Consider the following 13814-nt stretch of genomic DNA (forward strand, 5'->3'; position numbering starts at 1 on the left):
CTCAGATAGCGCACCCAACTCTTTCAATTCTCTGAACATCGCAAGGCTTAACGTTATAAAGTGAATACCCGAGGGGGGATTTTCTCTATAACGTCTAGCCAAAGCGCTCCTCCTGCATCTCCTCCACCTGGCTGCTGTAATTCTCTCCATCACTCACCATTAGCATTCGCCGGCTCACTCTCGCATCCGAAATTTGCATAGATAATTCCAACTATGTCTACAATAACTGCACAGCTCAGTGACTCTATTTTGAGAGCCAGGTTCAGAGGCATGAACGGCCTTGAGTGAGAGAGAGAGAGGGGCCTTATGGGTATTGCAGTATGCGACGAGATGGGCCAATTCTTCCTGATCCACTGGACTGAGCCCTGCCAAAGCGAGCCCCCATAAGGCCCCCTCTGTGTCTTTCATGTCCCCGTGTTTGCCTCCGAGGCTGTGAGAGTATTCAGTGTGCCGGAGTCTATGCGCGCTTGCAGATGGGAGGCGTTGGAGAATTCGCGTTTGTGCCAGGGGAAAGGGATTTGAACCGGAGCGCTGTATCGCACAACGCCGACCGGCGATATCAATACATAATCTCGTTCTCTCGCCTTCTCTCTATTTGCTCTCTTCCTCCCTCCTTTTCTTCCCCCTTCCATATCTCTTCTTGTCCTTGTGGGTGATTAGAATGCACCCTGGTTGTCCGTCTCCTCCCTCATTAATCACGCGCGGAGAGAGTCGGGCCGGACGTTGAATGCACAGTTGGCCTGACCCAGCACTCAACAAAAGCATCCATAACACCAGGTACAGAGCGGCGCGTAGGCCCGCAGCCGCACAGCAACATCGGCGGTATAGTCAAGCCGGCGGGGGGGGGATTTATCTGAGCCGTAATGTATTCAGGATATAAGAACATGTTCCCTTTGTGGAAACAATGCTGGAGAAATTTAAAGATTGCCATTGTGCACTTAATAGGCTTTAATAAAGCCACCCAAGGAAACCAGGAAAGCACATTTCCCCGGCTGCCAGGATCTTTCTGTCTCTCTGGCTGTCTCTTTCTCTCTTTCAGTATCGCTCTCCCTCTCTCTTTCATGCATTCTGACAAATGCTTTAGCGGGGCATGAGCCACAGTGTGGACAAAGTGAGATGGATTACTGTGTGGATTTTGGCAGGGGGAAACTGCAGCTAATTCTCTGATTAGAAACCTGGGTTCAGAAGGTAGAGAAACACTGAGCTGTGAATCAGAGTCAGAGAACTGGGCTCACTGGGCTCAGCAGAACGCTGGCCGTGTGTGTGTGTGTGTGTGTGTGTGTGTGTGTGTGTGTGTGTGTGTGTGTGTGTGTGTGTGTGTGTGTGTTTACAAAATTGGGTAAACAAGATTTGTTTTAGTTTGTGTTCATGTTTTGTTCTGAGTATGATTATTAAAAAGCCGCACTGAGTTTTGGGGGAAGAAGAAGAGAAAGAAGATCTTCATTGACTCAGTTTATTTTTATTTTTTATTTTTTTATATGCCTAAACAAATAAACTCTTTGTTTAAATGGCGGAGTAAACAGAACAAACCAACCAACCTTAAAAAGGAAAAACACAAATTTCAGGTTGTTTTACTTTTACTTGTTTATATATGTGGCGGACCCTGCCACCTTTCTAGCTTCAAAACAGTGTTCTGGGGATCTTATTTTCCTCTGAGAACAGCTTGTTTATTCAGTCATGGAAAAAATAAATGAGTTTGTATTATTCCCTTATTAATATTTTAAATACTCCAAAACTACTTAGTGCCCCTTCATATGAGTGCAGTAATACATTTGTATTGCACCGCTGAGCATCAGGGACATATATTAAAAACATAATATATGAAGATCACCATTGTGGTGCAGGTCAGTGTGCCGGCCTCCTCTGGCAGGTCACAATATAGATTCTCATATAAACATTAGTGTGTCAAAGTGCCCTTGAGCAAAACAAAGCAAACCCGCCTCCTCAGCACCAGCAAAACCATCAAAATGAAAAATCTAATATCAACTCAGCAGCCACCAGATAATCCAGTGGGTCACAGAATCCAAAATGGTAGAAAGACGACAGTTTTTCGAATACAAAAGCAAACACTACACAGCAGTTGTAGGTTCTCTTTGTTTCAGATATTCAAAATCTAACAAAAATTAAAAACAGAATGTGATGAAATAACAGTTTTGATGTTGTGTTTTACCGGTTGCAGAGGCATCTACTGTCGTTAGCATGCTAACCAGCTAGCTCCAGATCTGAAAAAGCTTTCTCCCACTGATCCAAAACTTCTCTGCTACCATTGTAATCTCCAACGCTTCCCCATGCAGGCTAGCTGCACAGCTAACTGAGCTAACAAGCTAACAATAGCGACAGTCATGGATGGATAAACATAAGCAGCAGTTAGTAGTTCATCTGGTGATATGCTGCCCCCATTTGTTGGGGGTATGAATTTAACAGGGGGTCAATTCTTACATATTGCACCTTTAATTATGCAAGTAAAACACAGCAGGCGACAAACTCTGATTTTGACCTTAACTATGATCAAATGAGGAAAATGAAAGTCAAAGATCAGAGACTTGTGTTTCTTTTAACAGTCCCTGATACTTGATATTTTTGCTGCACGAGGAACGAATTCGCGTCTGTTCTTTGCGACCCATTTCTGTACTCAGATTACGTATTAGCTCATCAAACATCATTGACTCTAATTCGATTTGTCTATTCTAATTAAAGCGGCCTTCAGATGTTCTTCCCCAGCACATCGGTTTGCATAAATGAGCTAAATACAGCAGCCAAAAAACAGAACGAAAATCTTAAGTAATCTCACACACATGAAAGGCTGCTAATTAGAAACACAATTACAGTCTGCTTGATGCAAACACAACTTATCCTTTTTGAAAGCGGAGCTACAGCCTAACATCACATTGTTTTAAAAAAAAAAAAAAAAAAAACACCTAAGAAAACCGAAGATTGACAAGCCTGATGGCAGAAAATTAGTTTTTGACAACAAAAACACATTTATTTAAACTCCAATTTTCTCTTTGAGAGCTCATAAAAACGCTTAATATTGTTTTATCAGCGTGATGCCGCATGACTTTTTCTAATTTATGATAATCGGTAATAAACATGATTGTTGAACTGATGGCAACAAGAAGTTTGCAGCAGAAAAAGTGATAATCACCCGCGGTCTCCAGCAGCAAAAACATCTTTAAAGCAGTCGGTGTTCGCACTTCTTAAAGTGACGGCTCACCACCAAAATAAACAAAAAAATAAATAAACATGTTTCTATTCTTACCTGCCGAATGATCCGATATCTTCATGTCACCGTTGCTCCTGGAACATCATCACCGACACCGACCGCTCACATTATTGTAGTGTCATTGTGTAGCGACTCAGCAAAAAGTCCGCGGAAGTCTTCACTTTGGAGACGTTATCCGTTCAGACATGTGTTTAACATCGTGTTAAGTCATGATCCTCTCATGCAGCTTTGTGTTTTCTGTGTGTCTTCTGCTCTGTTTCCCTCCTCTTATCTCGTCCTCCTCACCTGCCTGGTTTTCTCCTCCACACCTGAGCTGCATCTCCTTCGTCAGCCCGGTTTTTCCAGCCTATCAGCTCTTTCCACTGTTCCTTGTTTATTTCCACTCATTCCACTCACCTGTGTGTCTCCGCCTCACTCCACCTGCACCTCATCCTCTCATTGGTTCAGTCCGTATTGAAGTCCAATCTTTAGATGAGTCTTTATTGAGTCATCTGTAGAGTTTTCCTGATCTGCTGCATTTGCCTTTTAATGTGATTCACTGTGATTAAAACTTCATCCTCTGAGCTTCTTGCCTGCTGTCTTTCACACCTGGATCCACTTTATCTGCTCCAGCTTGACAGTTTTAAGTTTTTAAACCTAACCAAACAGGGACAGAAAACTAAAAAAGAAAAAAGACACAGGAAATAATAGGTTTGCTTTTGTCACTTTTTTGTAAGTTGAAAATTTGCTCATGGAAAAATATTTATGCTGCATTCAGGTGCTGCTCGGACGGTTCCACTTCCCAACACAGTGACAGCTGAGTGACAAGAGCAAAGGAAACAGATCATCTAAGCCATGAAATACATTTTACAATATGCACGTTACCATCGGCCCTGTGTTCACTTTCGCCTGCCATGTTTCTGTGCGGCGACTCGTGCACCAACAGTTTCTCTGACTTTTTGAGTTGCTCTGATACGATGGGGAATTTTCCCAGTCGGAAATGCATTTTTCCAGTTATACCAGTGCCGCATGAATGTGCTTTAAGTGTGATTTCCAACACGAGAGACATGAAGTTATGACGTCACGACAGCATGATGATGTAGGAACAACACCGACACAGTGATACCAGCCTAGATGGATCAACTGCATGACAGGTGACAGAAAAAATATATATTTTTGATTCTGGGGTGACTCTTTAATACATCCCCTCCTGATCCCCAGATACAGTGAGTCTGTTTGAACTTTACATGTATGACTTAGATCATTTGAAGACCTCTGACATGAAATTCAACCTCTCAGAGGTCTAATTAACCGCTGTAACGTCACTAAACAGGACCTGAACATGTCTTTGCAAGTGAATGACCTTTTAACAGATAAACGTATCATATCATATCCATTATAAGTTCACTACTTGTCTACAAATGAGGTTTTAATAAGGCCAGAAGTGCAGTTCATATTATTTTTTTTTTTACACATAATGGCAGTGAGAAATTACAGCCAGTGAATGAAAACACAGAAGAAACATCAGCGCTGCCATCAGTAAGAAGACGACACATCCGTCTTCATTCCTCTCTTCGTATCTTCCGTCCCAGGCCACATTTATTATTCTTCAACTGGCCGAGGACCCCCGAAGCTTCTGTCCCTTCTCCTACAGCAGTTGGTAAATGATCCGATGGAGGCCGGAGATGAACAGTTGGGGACAGTGTGGCTTCAGACTAACAGGATTAGCTTGAAGCCTAACAAGAGCCCTGGCTAGGATGTGTTCATTAATATTACATCCATCTACAGAGAAAGCGCGGGAGAGGCAGCGAGGGAAAGTGGCTCCGGACCACTGAAGAAGAACAGAGTTGGATAATTGTTCCCTGTGCATAATCACAGCGCCGTGTTTACCGCTGCGAGCCGAGGTTCACATCTGGGGCACGCTGACGCAGACGGGGTGGGGTGGAATGAATGGAATCACTGCTTGAAATTTCACATCAGAAACTTTACTCTAGATATGCATGACTGCACGCTGCCCGGTAAGGTTAGGAGACATATTTGGAATAAACACATTAACTGATGAATTAAAGACGCTCGTCTCCGCTCTGACTTTATCTCTCAACGTGGATCGAGAGTAATGAGCCCTTTGTGCAGGATTAGTGTTCTCACAGATGCTCTGCTTGTGCCTGCTGAGAGATAATACTTCAACAAGAAACCTGTGTCACATAAGAAAACCGTTAAATTTGCCTTTTCACACGTGGAAATGACAAGTTTGACATTTGACATGAATAGTTTCATGAGTGAATAAAAGACAGTATTTCCACAGAGGAATGAAACCTTTCCATATAAGAAACGTACGCGAGAACTACACGTGTTCATGTGCGATTGGCTTTTTTCCCCACATGCGGATCACATTTCCAGGTGTTCGGTCTCGCTTGCGACGGAGGCCACTGCAGTGCGACCTTTAACGGAGTATCAACCAGACAGACCGACACTCATAACAGACCTGACACCGACCCCTGGGATGGAAAATCTGCCCTTTAACACTCCATAATAATTGATCCAGTCAGTCATGTCTGCCTCTTAATTCGCGCCGTAATTGTCGATATGCACCTCGGGCTGAGCCACAAAAAAAAAAAAAAGACAAAGCCGGGGCGTTAAAAGGTGACGCATTGTGTGAGTAATGGCTTGTGACTCGTGATTACACATGCGGCGATAATTACTGCGACCCTGGAGGGTTTCTGCGGACCCTCGCTCGCAGGGCTCTTCAGCGTAACCTCCTCTGCCTCCCCCTCCTCCCCCACTTAGTGTGCAAATTAAGAATCACTCTGACAGACTCGCTGGGGAGCTCTCCCCCCCCCAACGAATGAAGATGGACAGTATAAACAGAATAACATTAAAAACCAGCCTTTAACCTCCCCCGGAGCGATCTCTTGCTCTCTCATGTGTTTACTTTTTCCTCCCACATTTCCTTATTTGACTCCGCATTTATTCTCCCTCCCTCCCTCCCAAACACACTCTCTCACGCCACTTTGCCTCTCACCCTTCCCTCGTTCCTCTCCCCTCCGTCCTCGCTCTCACAAGGCCTCCTCGCCAATTACGCTTGCTAAGCTGAGCGCTCGTGAATCACTGCGTCCAGTTGTTGGTGTGGAATGGTGACTCACAGCTGGGGAAGGAGGGGGGGGGGACCCGGCCTTCGCTGTCCGGCAAAGGTCGCGCCGGGCATGATGGCGGTTAACCACCTCAACTTTATTGTCAGTCAACACTTTAGCATTATCCGCCGCCACGGAGTAACCTCTCTGACACCATCGAGACACAGTTTACAGTCAGGCCATAACCGTCCCAAGGTACTCAGAGCGCTGTTTAGAGCACTGGTGCATGGCTAAACTGCCCACTTGGCCTTCTCAGACCCAAAGCCATGTGTGCTATTTTGGGTAGAGAGGAGGAGGAGGTGGGGGTGGGGGGGCAGTCAGACAGATTATTCCAGCACTGAGAGGGGCATCAGATTCGTTCCTGCCAAGAGATCCGCACGCAAACATACGTCTAATTAAATATGCGGCGATTAAACTGAACATCTGGTGCACTAGCCCTGATATTTCGCACTGTTTTTTTTTTTTCTTCGCTTTAACACAGTCTGACTTATCTCAGAACTCTTCTTTTTTTCTCAAACTCAGCTTCTTTTCTCTTTATCTGTGCCACCTCCTTTGTGACTGGTGTGGATTTAATTAGGGGGGAATCGGTGAGGGATAACGACTCCTACCTGAGTTGACCCCTTTCTGTGTCCAGAATATTTTAAGTATTAAGTGAAGACTTGATCCGAACCGCCGAACTGCCCGGAGTTCACGTTTGCGAGGCGCTCGATAAAAAAGGCACACACTGTACTCGCTGACAGGATGACCGAACGCCTCCTGCAGCTGTTGAGGGGGACGAGCAACAACACACAGCTGTCTGCTCGCCGTCTCCGAGGAAAAATTGACAAACTGGCGAGCTTCATGCACGCGGGGAGGGGTCGTCTTCAGTAAGATAGCAGCTGGTTTGAAGCACATTCCTGACCTTGGCAGCTCCTTGTGGCTCGTTCACGCGTCCTTATTAGCCTGTAGCCTTGGTGGAAGGGCAAGAAGTGTAAACACGCTGCAAAAAAAGAGGAATCATTCGTTGTCAGTTTCACACAGAAATGCTTTCACAAGGTCTTAAGCATCTTAGTTTTCAAGCCATACTGTGAGAAAAAAAATACCTAAGTGGGCCTCTGCAGCTGATGAGTTCTGGGACTTCGGGCGCTCGAGCTCCAAAGTGTGTCACCGGTTTTCTCCGTAGCCTACCTGTGTGACAGAATTATTAATGAGCTGTGTCTGTATTTATGCACCTCATCTAACAGGGGAAGATGGGCCGCCGTCACTGCTTTGAGTTGCGGGAGCCGTCCTGTCAGATGAGATTTGAGCTTCGGCCGAGACGAGTGCTTGTTATACCAAACGAGGAGGATGGTGGGGGGGGGAATTCATTCAGGTGTTGATTTCAGTTTGAAATGACGGGTCAAGACAGTGTCAGTCTCCTGTGCTCATACATGGAGGAAAAGGAGATCATGGAATCAGGAGTGTGTGTGTGTGTGTGTGTGTGTGTGTGTGTGTGTGTGTGTGTTTTCACTCTGTGGTCATTGAGCGCCACACTGTGGTACGCAGCAGTTATTACCACTCTGCAGCTGGCAGAACCAACACAGTGTCCAGTAAGATCAGCACAATTATTTCCACCGTCAAAGTGAATGAAATCCTTTTTAATTGGTTTCAGTTTGTTAAGGTGTTCATGAAAAGCCTTCTGTAAAACTGAGGGCGAGTCTGGATTTGGTGCAACTGGATTGTAGAATAAGAAGAAGTCCTAAAAGAAGTTTATTTACTCTTGTGTGTTTGTTCTCTCATTTGCAAAAGCTGGAAAGTGAAGCGCCACCGGGCCTGCAACATGTAAATGTGTTCAAATAATGTATTTTTTTCCTCTTTGGTTATTAGTTTTCACTATTGAAAGATAATTGTTTTGTATGGTACAAAAGTGCACAAGCATCTTTTTAATCTCTGCAGCAGGTCGACTCTTTGACTCGCCTTAATTCCCCCCTGCTTTATGCGCCTGAGCTAAAACTTTTTAATGAAATAAGAGACTTTCTGTGCTCGGATAATTAGCCCCCAAACAAAATGATCAAAGGGCCAGAATGAGGCTGTTTAAAGGCCGCAGTCGTCCCCACGGGGCCGCCGGTCGAACAGGTCTGATTACACTGTAAACTATGTGTACACAGAGAAGTTAGAGAGGTTTTAATGCAAGACAAAGAACAACACTGGTAACATTATTGTGTGTACTTTATTATTACATCATTAGTAAATGTTGCATCATAAGTTACTTTACAATACTGATGAATTATAGTTAATTACACTACAGCAAATAGTAGCATGTTATTTATTAACCATGTACAGTATTATACAGATCAGTTAAAACCTAAATATGATCACTTGTTTAATACATGATTTATTAACAACAAAATTATCATGTATGAGTGATGGTTATTATTATTTCGTACCAAACTCACTTTTTTACAATTTAAATACACTTATATTGAAAACGACAATCTTATTTTGTCCATGTTTGCTCACTTAACATTGGAAGATTTTGCATACGTGACATTACTCTGTGAGGACTAAACCATAAATCATTTCTCCCTAACAAAAACACAGGTATACATTTTTTTCCCCCACAAGTGTAACCACCCCAGAACAATTGCTTCTCTGCAGAGTCATTTCTACTTCGCGCTTGTTTGTGTACTAATGAACGGAAGTATAATAGCTTATTTGATTCTCTACTGGAGCGCTCTGCAGGTGTTGAGGCACGTTGGAAACAGTGGAAACAGTTTGTACAACAGTGACCTCCTCAGGAGAAAAGAGGACATGGCTTGTATGTCATCAGGATCATTTCCGTCCACAGAATGTAAGTAGGTGTGACGGTGATGTGAGGGAAAGCGTGTTTAATTTTGCTGCATTGTTTGTGAGCTTTTGTGTTTAATCGCTGCTGCAGCAGGTGCCTTGAGTCTGAGATGCCCATGACACAAAGAGATGGATCTACTGAAATGCTTCCTGTTAGTGCTTTTATTTGCAAACATGTATTTGATGAGAAAAATACAATTCCTGATGTTTTAGTGGAAAAGTGCACTTTTGAAACTATAGTGGCCGTTTGTCAGATTAATCTAAACTTTTAATTAAACTTCATGTTAAAAATCAAAGAGCCACTGCTGCAACAAAAGAAGTTCAATGTCCATTCAGTGTTGCTCTGGTGTTTGTGGTTTATTTTCCAAGACTGGCATGCAAACAAAAACTAAGGAAACTGCATGGCTCTGTTGCTCTGGTATAAAAAGAAAACATAGGCCAACCCAGGTGCATCCTGGTCCTACACCTGTCCTGCTGCCTATATGACCTCAGGTGCCTACAGAGTTACAAAACAAAATACTAACTAGACAAAACTAAATATGCTGAAGAAATAAATAGACTAAACAAATAACTAGCAAAAGAAAATGCAGTCAAACTCTAATCTAAATACAACAAACAAAAAATTAGCAAGAAATAACAAGGATCATTAAAATGATTCTCTTTCCACTGAGAGGATTTCAGAAGTCTTTCTGTTTTTACACTATAGATCTTTCTCACAGTTACACGTTCTTAAATGTGTGGGGTAATATGAATGTAGAGGCTAAGCCAATGCTTTAAGCCACTGAGGCTTTTCAACAGGAAATATTCTTGACGCGCTTACGTTTCCACGACTGATGAATAAAGTCCACTTGCTTTTCTTTTGCGATGCACAAAATCCATTTATTTCGTATCTTAAACTTGAAGATCACACTTCTAATCAAGCAAAACATGCATCGAGCACAATAGCTGAATAGCGGTCAAAAACTGTTTTTCCTCTTCCGATTGGAAACACCTGCCTAGACACAAAGGTTCCTAGGTTATATAGGCAAAACCGCCAATTAACATCAGACTCACTACAAAACAGTCGACATCACCATAATCTGCTCTTACAATGAACACAAACCAATGAAAAAAGTGACCCCAAAGGCAAGACACAGTGAGGGAGGCAGGTAACAGGACAAAAGGTGAGCTTTAATAAAGTAAGCTGTGATCCATAAAATACCCAAAAGTCCAAAAAGCAAGTGACAAAACTTACAGAAACAGACTGGGGGCGAAACACAAAACAAACTAAAGACGAATACAAAAACCCAAAAGAAGTACAAACCTGAAGCTTGAGGGGAACACAGGTAGGAATCCAAAAACACAAAAAACAACAGACAAACACACAAGGGAGGGAGAGTTAACGAGAAGCTGCCGAAACTAACTAGTGCAATCAGGAAAGGTGAGAAAGAACACAAAGACAGGAAGTGGAACGTATGATTGATACCAGACGACGCATTTACCAAACAGGAAACAAGTAAACTGAAAACCAAAACCGTGACAACAGTAGGAAAAGCACAGGAGAGGAGAATTTGGGAACGGACTGGTACAGCAACAACTTGTTTATAGCACAGAAAACATCACATTCCTTTAGATGATGATATAGGCCTTGTTAATCTCAGGTGCAGCAGGAAGAATCAAAAATGAAGTCAAATCCATTGCTTCCTCTTTACCTTGCTTTGTTTATGTGGCCCCGTTACATCCAGGAGACGTTCTTGTCTGTGTAAAGGGTTTTTCTAACCCCTCCTCCTCCTCCTCCACCCTGTGTGGTTGGTATTATCTCCGCCTGCTGCGTGAACCGCCGTGGCACCGATAGCGTCTGGGCTGAATTAAATTTGGCAGCCCGTAATGCCTGTATGAATAGCAATCGCGACTAGTTCAACATTTGAATACGTCTTAATGTGATTCTTTGCACTCTGCTGACCCTGACAGATGGAGAGAGCGAGCGAGGGAGAGGAAAGCAGAGTGAGCGGGAGGGAGGAGGAGAAGGAGGGAGGAGGAGAACGTAAGGGGGAGAGGAAGTAAGCAGGAGGGAGGGATGATGCAGATTAGAGCCTAAATAAAAGCTAAATGAGGTCTTACTGAGGAGGATGTGGGCTGGGTGGATGTGACTCATGTATAAAGATGGATGATTAAGTGAAGGTACATTAAAGGAGAGGTTGCTTCTGCTCAGCCTTTTTAAAATATAATCCTTTTAATTCAGTGAAATAACAATGAATGTGTTCACTTTGGGATGTGTAGGTTTTAGTTCCTGCCTAAAGAGGAACAGGTTTGATCCAGCTGCCGTTAAGAATTCAGTGTTATTAAAATCATCGGTTATCACCCGAAGAGACATCCGGTAACAAATCATGCTGTATTTTTGAGATATGAATCAGTTAAATGGGACTAAAACATAAATACAACCTCACAAATCCGATATATTTAATGTTTGACCTCATCAACTTCTGTCTTAACCAGCGAGTCCAACATCCCTACAGATGTGTGAAGTCTTTTTTTTTTCTTTTTGTGTTTTTGTCTGTTGGTTTTCTGTCTGTATTTGTCTCCCTGTAATATAACTGCAGCCAGGTGGTTCTCTGCCGTTGGCACAGAGGCATCCTGCTTTTCCCCCCATATGGTCCAAACTAGGACAGAAAAATAAACCGATGAATGATCACGATTAATGCACTCCAGTGAAGACAGCCAGGCAATTTATGATTAAAGCCTAACCCACCGTGGAACAGAAATGATATCGTACTGTTCTGGAGACTTTATAGGTTTGGAGCAGAACAGCAGGTGATGTCATTGTGGTCCAGTGCATGCTGGGAGAGGCTCCAACAGTGGTGGAGGAAGTATTTTGATCTTAATTTATGTAAAAGCAAGATTTTACTATTGTATTTGAGTTAATTTTTGATTATTTTCAGGGCTCCAGACTTACTTTTTACACTTGTTCTACACTAGTGGGCCTAACTTTGTCCTTTTGATGCACCCAGCGCATTTAGATTTCATTTCTAAACACGTTTTTGTGTGGTGCTAAAAATGTTTCACTTCATTTAAACCACAGCCCACAACAAGAAAGTGCAAAAACCTGACAGATCTAATATATGTTGTTTATTTCCTCCACAACCATCTGACCTGCAGTTTCGATTCCAAAGACTCTGCAAATAATGAAAAAGGTGAGAAAAAGGCCGCCTGCGTCAGAATTTACATTGCTCTGTTCGGTTCTGGTTGATTTCCGATAATAAAGTCATCATGTACAAACACAGGAAATTATCTTCTTAAACTACGAATTAGAGCAAAACATCAGATGACAAATTTCTGAAGCCGGTCCACTGACACTGATTACTGACAGACTCGGTATCAGAGGGAGGTTCATTTAAATGTAGAGCTTAATCAGCCAGAGGAGGTGCACCCATGCATATAAAATCACCAGGGCTGCTCTTCATCGTATCTGTTTCCACTGTCAGTGGAGCAGCTGCAGGAGACTGCTGTGTGATTCCAGCACCACAGTCTGTCTCCGCCGGCAATATAGAAACAACAGATTAATGATATCTTTAGTGTACATGTTGTTTTCTTTAAATCTCTCAGTTGGAAGTCGTCATCCCGTCGCTGCTGTGCTGCTTGTTCTCCACTAGAGTGTGCAATGTTCCTTCCCAGGTTCGGGTTGAAATCAGCTCTCGAAGCTCTCGATGAAAACCCGTCGAGAGCTTTCCCGCAGTCCTTCCTTTCGGAGGAGACACTCAGCAGTTCCAAGCAACATGTGTGTTGGATTTGGATGCCTGCTTTCTCCTTAACAAAGTCATGTTTTACTTTCAGCCCCAGTGATTGTTGTTCTTCGATATACTCCGGTATGAGGTTCCCTTTTGAGCACGGAGTAATTGAGGGTTTATCTGCACGCACAAACTTGGAGGAGTAAAGTCAGAATACAATTTCATACAATGTGGCAGTGGTTTATATCAGAGATACAACCATACATCAGATGAGTTTTCACTGTGAATGCAGAGAATGTCGATGAACACAATGTTCAGTTCATCGTAAAAGGAAAAATCCTTGGAGCCTGAGAGACTTCCGCTTTCTTTATCTCCTCTCTGTTGTTAATGTTTCGACACCTTGAGCCTGACAACGTTCTCTCCATTTGGACCGAATCCAAACAAATGAGCAAGTAAGCATAGTGATAGGAAAAGTGAGGCGATTTGCAGTCACGGGCTGCTAAGCAGTCGCAGCAGTTGACACACTCGATGCATTTGCAATCACTCAGTGCCAGAAGCAGCGCCTGTCTAATGAGCTAAGAGAGGCTCTAAGTCATAGGCCAATGAGATGCGATGGCTTGAGCAGATTTATATCCATCATGTAGAAAATCTTCCCCGTGGGCATCTGCAGCATCCCTCCGTCTCCGCTATAAATGAGGGTCATTTGTTGGCGGCGAGTGTGTTTCAAATGCCAGAAGAGAACGCCGAGCACTTTAAATTAGGTTGATGCATTTAGATCTTCTGGGAGGCTCTTGGCATCTTAAAAAGGGTAATGTCGTGCTCTGCACTTTGAGGGACTTCATGAGGTTCCTAGAAACAAGGTAAATTCTTCTCAAGGAAATCCGAGTTGATGCCAGTCCACACCCGCGAAAATTCACCCACCTGGCTCGTCATATGAAATCAGTTTAGCTGGATTTAACTAGCCCCGTGGTG

The 13814-nt window shown here is 43.3% G+C and overlaps 1 protein-coding gene and 1 long non-coding RNA gene across 6 annotated transcripts in view; one reads left to right on the forward strand and one right to left on the reverse strand.

Annotated features, from left to right (window-relative positions):
* LOC119009003 overlaps positions 1-3521 on the reverse strand; it is an 82445-nt gene extending 78924 nt beyond the window's left edge. The window contains exon 1 of the long non-coding RNA XR_005071602.1: positions 3260-3521. This is a non-coding gene — a long non-coding RNA (uncharacterized LOC119009003). The remainder of the gene's footprint in view (positions 1-3259) is intronic.
* The window catches only part of LOC119009002 (RNA-binding Raly-like protein), a 107570-nt gene that overhangs the window by 55542 nt on the left and 38214 nt on the right, over positions 1-13814 (forward strand). The gene's annotated exons all lie outside the window — the stretch shown is intronic.

The sequence above is a fragment of the Acanthopagrus latus genome, chromosome 19 (assembly GCF_904848185.1).
Source record: "Acanthopagrus latus isolate v.2019 chromosome 19, fAcaLat1.1, whole genome shotgun sequence".
Classification (NCBI taxonomy): Eukaryota; Metazoa; Chordata; class Actinopteri; order Spariformes; family Sparidae; genus Acanthopagrus; species Acanthopagrus latus.